At 39.3% G+C, this 19,668-nt stretch overlaps 1 long non-coding RNA gene across 1 annotated transcript; it reads right to left on the reverse strand.

Annotated features, from left to right (window-relative positions):
- Window positions 1-128: 128 nt before the first annotated feature.
- Window positions 129-10,792, reverse strand: LOC146470482 (uncharacterized). The gene is made up of 2 exons (XR_014867003.1): window positions 10,499-10,792; window positions 129-231 (listed from the first exon to the last, which is right to left on the reverse strand). It is a non-coding gene; the product is annotated as an uncharacterized LOC146470482 (long non-coding RNA).
- Window positions 10,793-19,668: the final 8,876 nt, after the last annotated feature.

Raw genomic sequence — 19,668 nt, forward strand, 5'->3', positions numbered from 1 at the left:
ACATGTCACCATTAACAGTTACAGAATTAACATTTATGTGATCATACAAGTCCGCGTTTTCCACACTCCTCATATTCCATACTCCATATTTTCCACACTCCGCACTCCACAATCCACGTCTTCCACCCAATCCTGAAAGTGGGAATATAAATCGAGACGGCATTCCTTTTCAGGAAAGGAAAGGTAAATAAAATATCAATCAATGTAATTTTAGCGTGAGAGTCAGTCGACCTTTGGCTTTTGTAACAGTCTGTCGGCGGCATCAGGATTTTTGAAGAGGGGGTGACTGACGCGACAGAACGATATCGGAAATTACGATGATAATCAATACAGCGATAAAATAGCACTATATCGTGATTTTATTTGTAGAGTAAGATTATATTTTACGTATAGTAGGCTGTGATCACAAACAAGCAACTCTTTCTGTTATTACTGCGTTCCTTAGCCATGCGTGAAGTGATCTCTCAGCCTCCGTGCTTCCCATCTTTAGCACCGCAAGGATCGTTAAAAGTTCTCGGATGTTGGGAAAGAACATGTTATTAGCATGTGTCTCTATAAGGCAGGTTATTGAAACTTCGTCTGACACTGCTTGACACTTCCAGTAATTGGTCCAGCGAAACAAGTCACTTTCAAAGGTTGGCGGAAGTTGCCGCAGTACGTGATCTCACTTCTCTTGCAGTACTTTACCAATTTTGTACATGGCTTCTTAGGACTTCGTGACGATTACAGCAAGAAAGAGAGCACAGAGTTCGTAATGGACCTTTTTTTGTTTGCTGAAGCGAGATTTCAGTTCTCAGAAAATTATATCCAGTAAAGGTATTGCCACTGTTCGCTTCCAGTACTGTACCACTGAATCTGTTGGGAGTGTTATCCCGATTCCGATATCTACTGCACATACAAGGACGTTGTTCTGTAGACCCCACTAGTCCTGAAAGAGTTTAAAAGACCTTTTCGTACAAGCGTTCGAACGACGACTTTCGATTTCATTTCCAGTATACTTCAACCAGGTGGCCTTGTAGAGCAGCAGCGAATGGTCGCATTGGTTCCAAAAGTTCCTTTGCGCAAATAAAGCTCAAATATGTGAGAAGTTGTCCTGGTGTGCCTCAGTTCATTGTTTTAGTGTATGTGTGTCCCAGCTCCAATCTTCATCATTCGAGTAAAAGCGCTCGTCGAGTCATTTGTGATACTGACTTTGGATCCCTTTTATATTTTAACCTTAAACGACCCGAAAGAGGGGGGGGTGGCTGGCCACCCAATCCACCCCCCCCCCCTGGATCCGCCCCTGTATATAGCGTTTCAGTTTTGAGCGTACAGTCATGTAACTTGCAGAATATAAGTTTACCTAAAACCTAGATGTATTTGAAAACTGGACTTACAGGGGTTCATGTATTTCTGAATGTAACACTATTAGGTTATTATTGGTGATTATACGTCTTTTATTCTTGTGATCTCTATGTCAATTAATATTAAATACATTTGTAATCAGTCGTATTATGCAGATGAGTTTGATGCTATTACATGTAACTCTTGGGGTTAAGGGAGTGGTGAGTGGGTGGGCAAAGGCTGTGCTCTAGCAGTGCCCGGTCGCCTGATTAATAGTTGCCTTCGGGCATCTGAGAAAAATTACTGGTAGCCCAGGAATATGTAATTACCTTCCCGAATGTAGTTATGTAACAATTTTATGAGTGGTGCAATTTCCAATACCTGAACTAAATATCCACTGCATGTACCAAGGTATATCCTCATTAGTGAGGACATCGATGACGTCACATTCGCCGATATGTTTGCCTCTTATAATTGTTCAATGAAGGAAGTGGTTGGCAAATGATCAAATGATCTTTGGACCTTTCTCGAAAATCTTCGGCAATCTTCGGAAACGTGTGGTAATCTTCGGGAATTTTTGAAAATGTTAGGAAACATTTCTATGATCTTTGGAGGATGTTCGGAAATTTTTCAAAAATTTTTGGGAAATTGTTGAAATCCTAAAAATTGAGTTGCGCTCATTCGTAATATATGCTTCTACCACTCGAAAATAAAATTCATATCATCACATCGCCATATAGTATCCTCTATATCTCTATCAGGTTTCAAATGCGTGATCCTTAGAACTCATAACTCTGTCTTTCTCAAATAGTTACCTATTTCCCAAGTATACTTAGTGGTGCAACGGCAATCATGTAATGAGGTAAATCGTGTACCTAATGACAACCTTACAATGTTCACTTAGGTTTTCCATAGTCAGACGTTGCTTCAAGACTGTTTGATGAAGAGGGAGAAGAGATTAGGGCAAGGTAAAGGAGAAAGAACTGGATCGTACGCTATGTTAATATTTGCAGAGTTCCATCACGGAGGCCCAAATCAGTTAACAGTGTTAACTCGTGTCAAACAAGAAAGCCTACTAATCTGTGGGTCATCACTGGATGCTACCTGAAGATTTCTGCTTTCACTTACTTGTTAGACCACGTTTAAATAGCATTATATAAAGGGAAGCACTTGTTGCACATGTTGTGTTCATGCAATTATTGTGACTGTTTATTTTATTTTATTTTAGATAGCGGGGAAGTGCTGCTTTTTCTTGTTCATTTCATTTTTCCTTACTAAGGTGGATAATGATTAATCACGTTTTAAATGGTTGCTGGAGTGAAATGTGCTCTCAGATTACACCAAACAGCCTGTTGAAATTGTGGTACTTTAAATTTGAAAACATGACCCACCCACTTCCCTTCCTCAACCTTTGATCACAAAAAGTCAAGTCGCGATGGTGATGCAAAGCTAACTGAAAAATTGAACGCTGTTGTAATTCTTAATAGATGTATATCAATTACCACTAAATTATTGTTTTCACTTTCTTTCTTTCTTCATATTTTTTTAGTTGCGACATTCAGTACTTTAAAGGAATTAAGAAATGCCCAATCTACTGCTGCTCTGCACCATGCTTCAGCCTCCAAGAACTTGTCTCAGTACTCATATGTACAGATGAAGACAGGGTTTGTACCGAAAGACAAATAGCATGCCGAGCAAATGCCACTATTTCAACTTTACATGAGCGAGAAGACTTCAAGGCTGATGATAATGGATCATTTCGCAACCAAGGAAAGAAGACAGACGTTGTACAGCTGGGCTGAGTTGCTCGAAGCATGGTTAGCGCTAACCATTGGTTAAGAGCTATTAAAACCTATAAGTTGTTATGGTATTTAACCTGGGTTAGCGCTAACCATGCTTCGAGCAACTGGGCCCAGGACGATAGTGGTAATGTAACCAAAGTGAGCAGCCAACATACCATTCTGAAAGAATGCCAGTACAATTTGATACGAACATACTGGGTGCATACCTCCAATCCCGACTTTAAGAGAAGAGTTGCTGAGCTTGAGGACAGCAGTGGCAACCTCTCTCCACTCGTGATGCTTCAGTACATATACAGTGGAGACCCAGATGACATAGAAATAAAACCACATGGAGGAGCCAAGAAGAATCCTCGACCTTTCTTTTCAACAGCCCCTGGAACTCGCACGAAAATATCAGATAAGGCAAGTTCTTCTTTGGGACCATCCTCCATTTATGATGAGCTCTACCAGGAAGCAGGAACGTTATATCTCGAAAAGCATCTCCTGCTGTTCCCAGAAGCATAGACCAAGTTTAGTATCAGAGGAAGAAACTTCGGACCAAGCACGAGAAGGACCAGTTAGCTGAATTGATAAGTCTCTCCAACAATGGCTTTGTACGAAATGTGCAAGTAGGTCCAGGCGTGAAAGCGGTTCTTGCTACAAAGGAGCCGTTGGCAGACGTTGTCCGATTTTGCACCAATCCTGAAGAGTTTGGCATTCTGGGCATTGACGTCACCTACAATGTTGGCGACTTCTATGTCACCACAACGACATATAAACACCTCGCTATTGTTGATACGTCCACAGGGAAGCATCCAACTTTCCCTGGGCCAATGATGGTGCATACCGATGAAAAGGAAGCCACATTCCATTACTTTGCCAGCACACTGAGGGAGCTGAATTCAGACATACAAAATGTTCTGTTTATTGGATCTGACCGACAGCGTTCCATTGAGAATGGCCTTGGTCCCCAAATGCCAATTGCGCCGTTTCTTGCATGCAAAAAGCACATGGAAGACAACGTAAAGATGAAGTTGGCAACATTAGGCGTGCCAAACAAGTGTGATGTCTTGATTGACATATTTGGGGACAGCACTTCACGTGGTTTAGTCGACTGTGAAACAAATGGAGACTTTGACAACAGACTGCTACAACTAAAATCATCTTGGGAGAGCGTGTCACATGGCAAGGAATTCTATTCCTATTTTGTAACTCATGTTGCAGAAGAAATGAAGTCCAAGATACCTCTTCCAGTTCGCCGTGCTGCAGGGTTAGGGGACAACTTCTTCTTCAACAACAGTACCGAAAGTATCAATTCAAGTTTGAAGAGTGAAGTTGAAAAGCGAAAGAATGCGGCCTCACCTGAGAGACCATCCAAGTGTTCGTATGGGGAATTTGTAAACATTTCCATTGGTTTTGTTAGCCGATATCGACGCGACGTTCACGGGGCAATTGTTAGTAATGGCCCTTACGAACTTGCGTCAAAGTATCATTATCTTGAAGTTACGTACAGAGGATGCTTGGAGAGAAATGTCCCTGAAAGAGCGGTGTGCCAAAATCAGTGTTATTGATCCGGTGGGGTCCAAGAAACTACCCCAGAGCGCAAATGCCACGTCAACTTCAGTTCAACATGTCTGTATCACATCTCCAGTTCTTTCAGCTGCTGACACCGGTCTAACTGCACAGGAAAACCTTTCAGACATTGAAGTAAGTGGCCTTCCCGAGTATCTGCGCAGATCATGGGACAAAGCAAAGGAAATCATAAGGAAGAATGGAGTTACCAGCATCAATGATGGCGCAATGATTGTAGTTTCAAAAACCAACCCCCGAAAGTCACATAGTCAACATTGTTGGTTCAAGAGTCAAGTGCGACTGTGAGAGATTCAAAATGGAAAGGCTGTGTGCACACACCCTTGCAGCCTCCTACCATAAAGAAATTCTTCATGATGTGGTGTCTTCATGGCAGCCAAAACTATCCGATCTTGTGAGCTCGTCAATCCCTAAGAAACAGGAAAGAAACCTGGTCGCACCAGATCAAGCACAAGAACGTCAAGCACAAGAGCGAAATGTTCAAGTTCTGGAAGCTCCTGATACACAGTACCAATTCCAAGATCAAGACAAGCTGAAAATTACCTGGCTTCATGGGTCGAAAATTACCACGTGTTATGGCTGCAAAAACAAGTTTCGGAAAACTGCGAGTGACCCAGTACCACCAGAACCCTATGACATTGTTTTGTGCAGAAAACAAATCAGAGCGTATACCCCGAAGGGGACAACTGGCCTTAGATTTACTGTAAAGCCGGAAAATACGTATTTTCACTTAAAAAGAGCTTGCGTTCAGAGTGACACATGTGAGAGAATTGGTGCTCACAACGTTGTTATCACCAAAGATGACAAGCGTCATCTTAAGCAGATCCATTTGATAAAATTGAAACAAGAATTTGCAGTTCATGCAGCTTTTCTTAAGAACTGATACATATCAATTTTTTTTTACATATTTTCAAACTTCTACAAAGCTAGTATGTAGCGTAGTTTGCATTGATATTTTGCACTGACGTGCGAATCATGGATGTCGCATTCTTTGCCCTTTCAGTTAAGAGTTATAAAATTGTTGCTGTTACCGTTAAATCAAACTAAACGACTGTAAGAATACTATTTCACTTGCATACGGTTACAGCTTACATGAAAATGAGGGGGGGGGGGGGGGGTGATGAAGCTCTTATGCAAGATAGTAATATAGTTTTGTTCAGTTACTGTTTAATCAAATTAAAATCACCATAAGGCTGTGCTTTCACAAGTTTAGGTTGGTGAAGACGCGATGAAGCTCTTACTTATCATTACTACCGATTGGATGAACTAGTAATTACTTATAGTTTTGTTAATGTTACTGTTACTGTTAAACCAAACTAAAATCACTGTAAATGGTGGCGAGAACATGTCACAGCTCTTAAGATGAGTGTCGTTGACTTGCAGATTTATATGACAGAGTTACTCTTTTCTATATGTCAGTACATTCATTGAAATTCTTAGTTCAGCTATGAACATTGATGTTATTACTGATTTTCCTTTAAACTGATTAAACTTAAAAGAACCTGTAAACCTGTGCTTTCTATAATTGATTTCATATGAGAATTTATGCTCACTGTTGCAAACCGCATAGACATCAACATGGTCAAAGTATTTCCCTTTTCGGCACAGGGTCCGGAGAAGTTCAATTCAATCATGTACTCATATTCAATTCGATCATGGCTTTGTACAATGAGCTCCTGAATCCAATTTAACCGTTTTTTGCTTTCTTTTTTGCCATAAAACTGTCATAAATATCCTTTCGATCGCCCCCCACGTTTGTTCGCCATGTTGTTTTTTTAATTCACAAACCGCAATCACCGGCTCCCGGGCGCAATTTCCGAGCTCACAGTAATTTGGCCGGCGGTAAATATTTTGTGTAACGCAATCGTAACGCAATATAAACTCAGCGGTCTACGATCGAATTGAACTCGAATTAAACTCTTCTGGACCCTATCTTTTCGGTTGGAAAATCAAGTTCACTTCAAAGCATTCGGTTTGCAAGTGACGTCATCGCCATCATGAACGTTTTCTCAAAGGCTTCTTTTGTTTGTTCCACCGACGTGGCCGGCTCTTCCTTGTCCGGTGAATCTGTTGAATCTGCAGGCAAATTGGCTACAATTTCCACAAATTTCAACATTGAAGTAAAAGACGGACCAAAATGAAAACAGTTCTCACGGTTTAAAATGAATGAATACTTTCCGGGATACAACTTGCCCAACCGAACAAAAACTAATTTAATTTAGTCTGCATTTTACCCCTGGTATGCAGTGTTCAGTCTGCATTTTACCCCCAGTCTGCAGTCTGCAATTTACACTGACCGCTTCCCCGAACTGAGTAAAAACCAAAGACAGGAGGAAAGAGCCAATTACAGAACATATTAGAATGAGGCATTCTTAATTCTGGTAACCAACCAGAAATGGCCTTGTATTGAACTTTACCAGATCTCACATTTCGACATTCCCGAACCGACTGAGATCTGGGTACGAGATTAATGCGTTCTATGAAGCAATGCATTGTTTGAAACCATGAATTATATCAAATAATGTGTTATTTGAAACCACGTATTACATCAAACCATGAAATATATGAAATAATGCATTGCTTGGAACCATGAAGTATACCAAATAATGCACTGCGAAATCGTCAAATTAGACCCGTCTCCAAAATGGCGGCCGAAAATTCAAATAAGTTAAAATTAAAAATGTATACCAGCACTACTAAGAGCACTTTTACTTTAGTAACCCTGCAAAGTTTCAGCATATCAGGTGTAATATCAGCTGAGAAAATGTAAGTTGAAAAATGTACAGACGTTTGTATGACTGGGAGTATACGTCATGCCCCAGTCATACAAACGTCTGTAAATTTGTCAAATTTCATCTTACATTTCCTAAGCTGAATGATATAACACCTAATATGCTGAAACTTTGCAAGGTTACTAAAGTAAAGGTGCTCTTTCCAGTGCTGGTATCAGTTTTTCATTCAGTTCAATTTTAACTCATTCAAATCTGTTGCCGCCATTTTGGAGAAGGGTCTATTGATATCATACCACGCATAAACGTGGATAAATGCTGTTTGAAATCATGACTCTGGTTACAAGTTGTGTTCGCAGGGCTGTCAACCTCACACGTCTTCAAATATGGAGAATATGACTTCCCAGGCCAGCAATAACAAAGTGCCTTACAGAGGCGTCGCATCAAGGCTAAATTCACGGGTTCAGTGTGGAGGGAGGGGGGACGTACATTAAACAGTACCAGAAACAACGCTCAACATTTCAGAGTTTCTTGTCAGAAAGTTCAGTCTAAGACAAATAGCAATCTTCGTCAATTATACGGGAGATTACAGACATAAATCTGGAGACCAGAAGATACGCCTCAAAATCTGGAGATTACAGACATAAATCGGGAGACCGGGAGATACGCTTCAAAATCTGGAGACTCCCGGATTATCCGGGAGAGTTGACAGCCGTCGGTAACATAATATGGATATTCAGCTACTTGTTAGGCATCAGAAATCTCGGAAGGATATCTTTCGAGAAACCTTTCAATGATGTCTTCATATTTCCTTTTAACAGTTTCCCATTCTTTTCCTTTTGAAGCCAGGTAGGCTTTGTAATCCATAATAACTTTTAAGAGAAGGGATAATTCATTGTCCGTCCAGCTGAAGGCTTTATCTCCTTCCTCTATTGATTTAGCCTTCTCCAGTGCCATTGTGAAAGCTTCAACGTGTATTCTGTGCATGCTTAACTGGTAAAAACAGCTGCTTTTCTTACTTCGATTCAGCACCGAACCATAAAAGACCGGTCCCGTGTGGCCTGATGATAAGCGGAATGGTACCGTTTGAACAGAAATGGTCGATTCCAGGATAGGGTCGGATCCATTTGGGACCGGTCCCGTGTGAACATTATGCCTAAGAGATCGTTCCAAACTACTACACCACGGACCAATTGAAACACGAATCATTAGTTATAGGGATTTACAAAAGATTTTAGATTTCATCGTTTTCTAGTCAAATTGAGTGATTTTTGCTGATGTTTAGCTAGGTTCTGTTTGAGGAGGATGCACACTGCAGATGTTTGAATACAGGAGAAATACTTCAAGTCAAGTTAACTTTGTGTCATTTTTCTATTTTCTTTTAAATGCTGTACTTGCAGCTCATTAATTCAATAAATTAGATTGAAAAGCTCATTTTTTAAAATTTCTTTTATTCCCAGGTTGATAGCTATTCTTGTACACATAAAAGTTGTTTATTTTGGTTTTCGTATAAACTCAAACTAGGTGCTCAGTTCCATGCAACCGATATTGATTTACAAGAAAGTTAAGAAAGATGTCTTTCTTGCTCTTAACTTAATCTAATAATGCAGTATAATTTTTCCCATTTGTTTTGGAAGGGATAGGAAAAACATGAACCTTTCATAACTTCTTGTCATCACATTAGTTCTGCTGTTGTGAGAGTGCAAAGCCGGTATGCTGGTTTACTCAGGGAAACCACAGCAGTAATTGGTTGGCTCTTATTCTTGATATTGCAAAGTCAACATGACAATCACTTGTGAATGCTTTATGCTACTTTATATGTATGAAAACTAGTAATAATCAAAAGTGGATTAGAGAGTGCATTTGATGACCTCGATCCGAGCTTCTCTCTTCTTTGCCAAGTTGGTGATGATGTCATCTGCCCCTGCAAAATCTGCAGGGGGTGCCAGATACATGTCCCAAGATCCTTTCATTCATGACAAACAACGATGGTTGTCCCATACAATCTGGACTCCAATCTGTATAAGTAGCGTGTTCTTTCTAGGTTGAATGTTTAGTAAATTGTTTGACATAAAATCAAATAACACTTGGGTATAAATCCTCAACTGTCCCTGTCAAAATCTTTACCAAAAAACTCCATCAGGCAGTTATGGGGGCCAGTTATCCCCAGCAGCTTTTTTACACTAATTTGCCACGTGAGAGAGTTAACTTGGAGTAAAGTTGGAAAAAACACAACAATTAAGGGATAATGAAATTTTCGTGCTGTGCAGTACTGATTATACAACTGAGAAATCAGAGAATTATCTCTGGAGTGTAAATTTCTGTGCGGGAAGGAAACCACTTAAATTTTGCATTGCCCTAGTGAGGACATTTATTTTGGTCCATCAGTGATCAGAATCCTGGGGTCGTGGGTTTGAATCCTGCCAAGGTCAAAGAGTTTTTCTTTTCCTTACATGGACCACATTTTACTGGGATAATACTGAGAAGAAAATTAAGCGGTTTCCTCCCACCACAAAAATTTACACTAAAGATTTTATTCTCTGGTTTCTCAGTTAAGGTACAGGCCTTGCTTCAACCAATTAACCTTTTATCCTTACAAGCAAAAACCCAATTGAAGAAGTCATTAGACTGATGAACACTACACTGCTGCAGCCTCATCACACCAGCTTATGGATAGCACCTCATCTGAGAACTCCCATGTTCATTTTTACTCAGCAAAATACCTACCATATATCACGGAGGGTGTAAACTGCAGGTTGCAGGTTGCAGGTTAAAGATTAAAATATAGAAGAAATAAAAATATATAAATATATAAAACTCGCATAAATACACTGGCGTAATAAAATGTTTTACTCCGGTTTATTTGAATTAATCTGTTAGATAAATACGTCATTTGAAAGCTAATAGAACGTGGATAATAAATGCCGCATATTTTCCACACTCCGCACTCCGCAATCCACTTTTTCCATCCAATCCTGAAAGTGAGAATATAAATCGAGACGGCATTCCTTTTCAGGAAAACGAAAGGTAAATAAAATATCAATCAATGTAATTTTAGCGCGAGAGTCTGTTGACCTTTGGCTTTTGTAACAGTCTGTCGGTGGCATCTCCGGGGGTTTTAAAGGGCCAATCCGCAAATGATTTGACCTGATATTTAGCCAATTTTTTTTTTCAACACTGAAATAGCAAACACGAGGAAGCTGCGCCTAAATAAACAATAAAACACGGCAATATTTTCGACATTTATCTCATCGAGTCTTCCAAACCATTCCACCTATCTACGTTCTATTAGCTTTCAAATGACGTATTTATCTAACAGATTCATTCAAATAAACTGGAGTAAAACATTTTATTATGCCAGTTTATTTACGCGAGTTTTACATATTTATATATTTTTATTTTTTCTATATTTTAATTTTTAACCTGCAACCTGCAACCCGCAACCTACAACCTGCAGTTTACACCCTCCGCCCTCCTCATTTAATAAGCATTCTGTAAAATATTCCTTACTTTACTTTTTATTAGCCTGTTTTTACGAGAAAGAAAATAGAAGGTAAAAGAGTGCTTGAAGAGAGTTGAGTGTGCATTTAATAGTCCTCTTCTGAATTCACAAAATGAAGTACATGTACAACTAATACTTTGCTTGAAATATTGCAATTAAAAGCATTTTATCACTTTATTCTTCAAAAAAATAAGTGGTTTAAACTGTTCTTATATAAATAAAGAAGACTTTACATAAACCCTGAACAGAATGGAAAAGGAAAATAATATTAATTAATGTTTTTCCTTATGTTACTGAAAAAGTTATACCAGGCTATGTGATAAGGTGTAGAAAACTGTAGCACTGGTCACTGATGTCACAAAACCCATGAAAAATAAACAGTTATTGTTGAATAACCAAAAGTAAGTAAAAGAAAACAATTGACTTGGTGTATAGCATTTGTATAACAATGTTATGTAAATCACTACTCTAACAGTGGAAATACCAACATTTTTAACCTCCTAGGGAAACTGAATTTTGTTCAAAAAATAGGAGGTAAAAATCTGACTGAAGCAAATCCAAGAGAATTAATGTCAGGGTCTGGTTGCATTAAACATGGCCTGAACATCAGCCATCTCCTCTCCTGATGATTGGTGAGCGATGGGAAACAGCAGATATTCAGGCTTTATGAAAAAACTAAAGGTAAGCTGAGGTTTTGTCTTAAAGTATACAGGGAATGCCCTTTGTTCAGCAAATTTTTGTAGCCTGAATGGTTATAAGAATGACTGAGTGACAGTGCTCTGTTGCTTATAAACACAGCTAGGCCCAGGCACCCAATCTCTGTTGTACACACCATGCTAGAGTAATAGCCCTACCTGGCCAACTAATGGAAGTCTTTACTGCTGAAAAAAAGTTTTACATGCTCAGCGAGTGCCCATTCAATTTGGTTCCTGCCATCATAAACATTTATCAAAAGGTAAGAAATTTAATACACAGCTGGATCTATCCCTTCATGGGGAAAGTGCACAGAAACTTTCACTCAAATGCATAATTTACAATTTTATGAATAACCTCAACAAGAACTAGCTTCCATTAACAAAGTAATTCTTGAGCCATGCTGTGTTTTCATCACATCTGTCATGATGTGTGATGGTACATAAAAAGCTTACATCAATTTATTTTTTGTTACGGCTAAAACACAAGGTCTAAATCTACCAGAAAAGGTTACACCCTCTGTGCATGGTTTATGTTTCCAGCCAGTGGCAGATCTTAAAACACTCCTGAAGAGGGGTTCATAATTTATGCAGATAGGGCCTATGGTGATTTTTACATTTTTGCCTTTCATGTTTTGGAAGCCGCCCCCCCCCCCCTCCCCCAATCATGTTCTAAATTATTTTTTTCTGGCCCCCTCTCATGAGCTATCCTGCAAACCATGGTAAAATACCATGCACCCCCCCTATCACCCTTTTTACTCGGGCCGTAAGGCGGCACGAGTTAAGGTTTCGGTAGCGTTATCAAATTCTTTTTTATTTTGGGGGTCGCGATGGGCCGAGAGATAAGACTTCGGGCCACGAGTTATTGTTCTCGGTCTCGTTTTTTGTACTTCGGCGGCACGAGTTAAGAGCGCTCCCCTGGAACTTTCACCTACGACCATGCAAGATAGAAAAATCGAAAATCGCCAAACCTTGTAATAATAAAGGACTACTAAAACCATTTGTAGAAAGACATGTTTCAGTTTGTTTCGATAATTGTTTTACCTTTAAAGTGATTTTTTCATTTTGGTGGCCTGTGAGCGGGTAAAACCGACTTAAAGGAGTCACTTGTATGGGCCACTCGTCTTGAAATTACGAAGGAGTAACATAAAAATCGAAGCAATTGAACATAAGTAAACTAATTCCCTCACACTTTCACGCTGTCAAATGTACATTCAATGTGATCCAGAATTTTTGGCCAAATTTTAAAAATTAACCGTTTCTAGCGCAATTACAGCATACCAAAATAATGCGAAATTCAACCGCAAAAAAAGCATCTGGGTACATGGCTTTGTCAACCAAGACTATATTCATCGGAATAAGCAATGTTTCATGTACGATTTGATGAAATAAAATTTTTGGGTAAATGAAACAATAAATTTTTGGAGCGCTATTTGAACATGCTATTTATCATCAAAACTTGACCTTTTGACCTTCAAAGGAGGCAAGCTATTTTCACATCACACTCGCTAATTTTGATTTTTCTAACAAACAATTCAAAACTCTGGGTATTCTTTCATAGCACAATGTTCAATAAAGTCAATCGCTAGAATTGGGACTGGTTAATATAGTAAGTAAGTAAAGTAAATATGATTTCAGTTACGAACACGTAATTTGGTTTAGGGCTACAACATCGACAAATTTGCATATAAATTAGTTCGTTTTGATTTCCACATAGAATATTTCTATTTACGTTAACTTTACTAAACAAATTAGATCACAAACAAGGTTAGTCGTTACTTTAACTGATTATATGGCTTATCGTACCTTAAAAACCCTTTCCACAAGAAGAAAAGACGAGTTTACTTCTAGCCGTCAAACGACCATCGAACCTTTTGACGTCGCAGAAATACCTCGCATGACATAACTGTCACGCAATATACGCGGACCTTAGATTCACAAACCACGTGAACCATCCATTGTGGTTAAACTTTGTTGGCGGAATTTGTGGTCCAAGCTGAGCAAGCTCAGATAATCCGGCAAATGTTCAGTGCGTCACGATAGAAAGGCACACCTTAAAAGTTATAAAGTGTGGGATTCTTTTCTGGACACAGGAGCAAGGCTTTTGCTGGCACGTGCAGGTAACTGAACGGCACTTTATAAATTACGTTGCAGACATACCACGTGGAAATTAATTAATTTTACTTTAAGGTTTAGCCTGACCTCCACTATAGGTTGGGTCTCTGTAAAACGCAGACCGGATGGCGGCGGATGGCGGATGGCGGATGATAAAATGCGGATAATAAAATGCGGATGGAAAAATGCGGATAATAAAATGCAGATGACAAAAAAATTAAAATAATAAATAAATCGATTGATTAATCAATTAATCACAAATTTCCCACATTTTTTCTTTATGTATCGTCGGATCCGAAAAAAAGAAAGCACTTTCATCGAAGAAGAAGTACTTTTTGATCGGGATCCATACTTTTCAACTTAACATCACCACTACAGTCCTTTTTTCCCCCATCTTTATTAGTAACTAACATTTAACAAAGAAAACTACACTACTACCACTACAGTACTTGATCGACACACCACCCTACCCTAAATAGTTGTCGATTTTGCACCGAGCGTTTGTACGTGCACGGCACCTGTAGAAAGGTTTGTTAGCGTGTGTAATAGCTCGAGTGAATGAACCGTGCACCTGGATTAACCGATATCTGAGTTGTCGGAAAGCTACGCGGATTTGGGCCAGCCAACTTTTGTTTGGAAGAGGTGAGTTAAGTTAATGAATTGATTAAACTCAATCGATCTTCAACCTTTTTTTAAAGTCAGGCAATTTTTGTTAACCTTTTTTGTGTTCACTGTACATGTATGGTGAAAATGGTGGTCCAGCCCACGATGGTAGGGATTATTTATGGCTTTTGCGTTTTACAGTCAACCCAGGTCACGCGTGAACGATATTTTTGAAATTTGAACGGAGTTTTGAAATTTACATGTCATTTTAATTAAATATTTCAAGAATAACAATTGTTTCCCAAGTATTTTGAATCTTTTTTTCAGTTAATGCGTCTTTTTCGGAACGATTTCCAGAGAAATGTCCAACATTCCATTCACACGTCGGACATTACAAAGAGAAATTCGAATGTTCATTTCATTCTTGGAAAAACTTTTCACGCGTGACCTGGGTTGAGTGTAATGCATGTTACAAAATTGCGATAGTAGCATTTTAGTTGTAGCTCTGACCAATGTCTTCCGGCTTCTGTCGAGGTAAATCTTATTATCATTGTTTTACACGGCCACTGAAGGCTTAGCTTACCCCTAGACCCGCACGTAGACAGTATATCGTAAGCAAAATAACTTACTTGATTTGCCGATTAGTTCATTTTTAAACAACATCAAATCTTAACTAATCAAACATTGATTTGTGTTATGAGCTAAAGGTTCTTGTATTGCTTGAAAAGCGAGCGAGATATTTCCGTTAAATCGATTTTAAGCGGCGTAAAAACAGCTTTCAGATGTACCCTCGCCTCAAGTCAAGCAAAGCGGTTAGAAAAATTTGTTCCGGCTATTTCCTAGTCCAACTTCATAACATATAACAAACGGTCAAGCCATAGCGTAAGTCTTTCGGCATGAATCAGTACTTAATTTTCACGTAATTTTTACATAATTTTCTAAAAGAAATTGGGCGTAAAAAATTGTTTATTTATTTATTTATTTATTATTTTAATTTTTTTTGTCATCCGCATTTTATTATCCGCATTTTGTCATACGCATTTTATCATCCGCCATCCGCCATCCGCCATCCGGTCTGCGTTTTACAGAGACCCCTATAGGTTGCAGAACAGGCGTTATTTTGGGTGTGTGTGTGTGTGTGTGTGTGTGGAGGCAAGCGCGAAGCGAGCGTGGAGTGCGAGCGACGCGCGACAAGAAAGGAGCAAAACATTTTTTTTTGTCCCCCCCCCCCCCCCCCCCCTTTGTGCGTCACTCGAGTTCAGCAATAGCCTTGGGCTTACTTCCGCTCACCTAAAAAAGCTCACAAAAATAAATAGTAAAATAATAATAATAATAATAATAATAATAATAATAACAATAATAATAATAATAATAATAATAATAATAATAATAATAATAATAATAATAATAATAATAATAATAATAACGCTTGTTCTGCAGGCCAGGATGTAGCGCTTTTGTGTATGCCACCTGCTTTGCGCGTGACCTCAGTTGGGTACCCGAAATGATCCTCAACCCCGAATCGATCTACAAGTTGACCCCGAAATGACCTCGACTGTAGATGACCCCGTCCTACCAATTAGCCAGTTTCTAAAATAGTGTCCCAACTTGAATTTATTTCTTAACTGTGCATCGCGTATCCCCGAGGAGCACTCCGTGGGGGTTCGGGTGTGCGGCTCAGTTCTCTAAACCTTGTCCCTATTTCAGACCAAAATATCAAATAATTGCGAACCCTTTTTCAGAACTGTCGTCTAAAACTCATATCCATTTTCAGACTTGGTTTCTTGGATCCATTCCCGTTTTCAGGCTGTCAGACCAAATTGGTTACAATATGTACCTCCAAAACGGTTCAAAAACCATACCTATTGGTGCTGCACATACCTACGTTATAGTATATAGCTTATACAGGGGGTGAACCTTGCAGTCAGATACATACTAGTTGTTATGCAATGCTTTCGAGTGGTACACATTGAAATATTTCACGAGTGACTTGATATTTCCTAGTATGCACACAAGCCTGAGCCATGCCACTCGTTGGATTAACGCAAAGCGTCACTCTTTAATGCTTTAACAACAAATACAATCAGTGAAAAAATATTCATGAGTCGAATTCTGCAAAGCTGATCGGACAGCGTAGAAAACTTAATACGACAGAGACATGATAGAGACCAAACCGAGAGTCAACAGATAGCGGCAACCGTGAACAGCTGTTTCGAGCTGGTTGGCTCTCGTCAGCACGGTGTAGCACAGGAATAAGTGTTCTACCAAATGCACATGGTAATGATTTCGGATGGGCCCAAATTCAGACATCCGTACACGTCATAGCGCGTGACTACGAACAATGAACAAAAGAACTGAAATATCATGTGGCCGTCGCAATAAGTTAAATGAGAAAAGCAAAACTTTCCTTCATAGGTAAAAAAAGTATTCAACCAGTTGTGTAAGACAGGACATGGCGAGAACAGACATTTTGGATACACTAACAGACATCAAAGTTCAGAATTTCGCGCACTTTTAATTACACAAGTCGCTCGTTTCGCTGATTAAGGGGCCGTTTACATGGAGGAAGGAAGATCCAAGCACTAGGAAGATCCGAGAAGGCGAAAAAACTTTCTGTTTGCTTTACATGCGGAAATTTCGGCCGAAGTTGTTACCAAGTGGAGAAGGGAAAAAGAATAACTGTCGGCCATGTTTGTTCTTTTTGTCCCTAGTACTAGGATCTTCCTAGTTCTAGGATCTTCCTATCTCTCAGCCAGGAAGCTCCTATCTCTAGGAAGAACCTAGCGCTAGGGCCAAGTGCAATTTTTTGCATGTAAACTGAATAGAGAAAACATATGGCGCTAGGATGATCCGCCCTCTAGGATCTTCCTAGTGCTAGGATCTTCCTCCCTCCATGTTTAGAGCATGAAAGGGAGCGATTTCAACAATGCAGACATTCGCGCGCACTTGGGTTTTCTTTCGCTCTCGTATCCTTGATTGGCTTGTGGGATGGAAAATGAAACATTGAAAATTTCGTATCCATTATTCATCTAAAGTACGAAGACTTCGTTGTGTAATAGATTAATTAAAGCACATGATTTGTGTAGTAACATTTTTTTTCAAAAAAGGTTCCATTTCTTGAAGTTATCCTGTAATCAAACAGAATAAATTGGGAAACGTGTTGTATTTGGATAGCTTTCAGTTTTTACGAAGCTGATGAACTGATAGAAGTGGTTCATTTTTTACATATAACATGTAATTCCCTTTTTGTTCCCTTACCTTTTTGCCCTTTTTAACACAGGATTTTCCCGCCCTCTTTCATAATGTGACTCTTTACAAGCGCCCACGCGTGCGCACCCGGAAAAGAAAAGTGTTTGGTACCCATTTACCTCATGCTATGAGTTTGTACCGGCTATTTTTTTTTAATAATGTAAGACTTTTCAAATGTTCCTGTATTTGGACTCATTGAAGGAACTGGAGTTTGGCTGAGCTGTCGGAGCCCGCATACACGTTAGGCCGGATGGCTCGAAACGTCTTGGAGGATGGACGGGACCAATGCACGAACGCTACCAAATGTAACGAGTTGCGGATCGTTGCGCCAACGTCAGAAACTTTTACATTCGGAAACTCGGACACGTTTAAATTCAATTCCATTTATTGTCAGTGAAGAAAAAGCATTCAACAAGACGTTTGCTTTATCTGAATTGTCATTTGCTCCACGGTCACGCACGCACTGAAAGCGTATATTGCGTGACAGTTAAGAGATACGTAAAAAGGTTCAATGGTCGTTTGGCGGCTAGAAGCAAACTCGTCTTTTCTTCTTGTGAAAAGGATTTTTAAGGTACGTTAAGCCATATAATCAGTTAAAGTAACGACTAACCTTGTTTGTGATTTAATTTGTTTAGTAAAGTTAACGTAAATAGAAATATTCTATGTGGAAATCAAAACGAACTAGTTTATATGCAAATTTGTCGATGTTGCAGCCCTAAACCAAAATTACGTGTTCGTAACTAAAATCATATTTACTAACGTTAAACCAGTCCCAATTCTAGCGATTGACTTTATTGAACATTGTGCTATGAAAGAATACCCAGAGTTTTGAATTGTTTGTTGGAAAAATCAAAATAAGCGAGTGTGATGTGAAAATAGCTTGCCTCCTTTGAAGGTCAAAAGGTCAACTTTTGGTTATAAATAGCATGTTCAAATAGCGCTCCAAAAATTTATTGTTTCATTTACCCAAAAATTTTATTTCATCAAATCGTACATGAAACATTGCTTATTCCGATGAATATAGTCTTGGCTGACAAAGCCATGTACCAGGATGCTGGTTATAAATAGCATGTTCAAATAGCGCTCCAAAAATTTATTGTTTCATTTACCCAAAAATTTTATTTCATCAAATCGTACATGAAACATTGCTTATTCCGATGAATATAGTCTTGGTTGACAAAGCCATGTACCAGGATGCTTTTTTTGCGGTTGAATTTCGCATTATTTTGGCATGCTGTAATTGCGCTAGAAACGGTTAATTTTTAAAATTTGGCCAAAAATTCTGGATCACATTGAATGTACATTTGACAGCGTGAAAGTGTGAGGGAATTAGTTTACTTATGTTCAATTGCTTCGATTTTTATGTTACTCCTTCGTAATTTCAAGACGAGCGGCCCATACAAGTGACTCTTTTAAGTCGGTTTTACCCGCTCACAGGCCACCAAAATGAAAAAGTCACTTTGAAGGTAAAACAATTATCGAAACAAACTGAAACATGTCTCTCTACAAATGGTTTTAGTAGTCCTTTATTATTACAAAGTTTGGCGATTTTCGATTTTTCTATCTTGCATGGTCGTTGGTGAAATTTCCTGGGGATTGCTCTTAAGTTTTCGGTCGCGTTATTAAATTCTTCGCGTTCTTTTATTCGGGCCGTGAAGGCGCCGAGTTAAGTAATCGGGGAAGGGGAGGGGAGGGCCCCGAACTCCCTCATTTTTTTTTTTTTTTTTTCGCTTCCTTAGCTCCCCCTCCCTTTCCCCGATATATTCTGCGAGTCGCTATTCTTTCGAATCAAAACATTTGGCGTCGGTTGTGAAGCGTTCGTGAACGGTTTCCCTTAGCGCAGAGAGGGTTCTGGAGTCGTTAGAACAAAAAGGTGATGGCAAGGATAGCATGTCGAGTGGCGAAGGAAGCGAAAACGTAAGGACTCAAGCCCGTGGATATAGCATAAGAGAAGAGGAGGTAACTTGAACATGGTGCATTCGGTTTCGTCTGATTGGCAAATTAGCGAGGGTGACAGTTGTGCGAGAAATCATGAACCTTTGGAAGGTTTGTCGCACGAGCAGCACGCGAATGAATTTAACTCT

This window comes from Pavona decussata, unplaced genomic scaffold (assembly GCF_977016875.1).
Source record: "Pavona decussata unplaced genomic scaffold, jaPavDecu1.1 SCAFFOLD_114, whole genome shotgun sequence".
In the NCBI taxonomy this organism is placed as follows: Eukaryota; Metazoa; Cnidaria; class Anthozoa; order Scleractinia; family Agariciidae; genus Pavona; species Pavona decussata.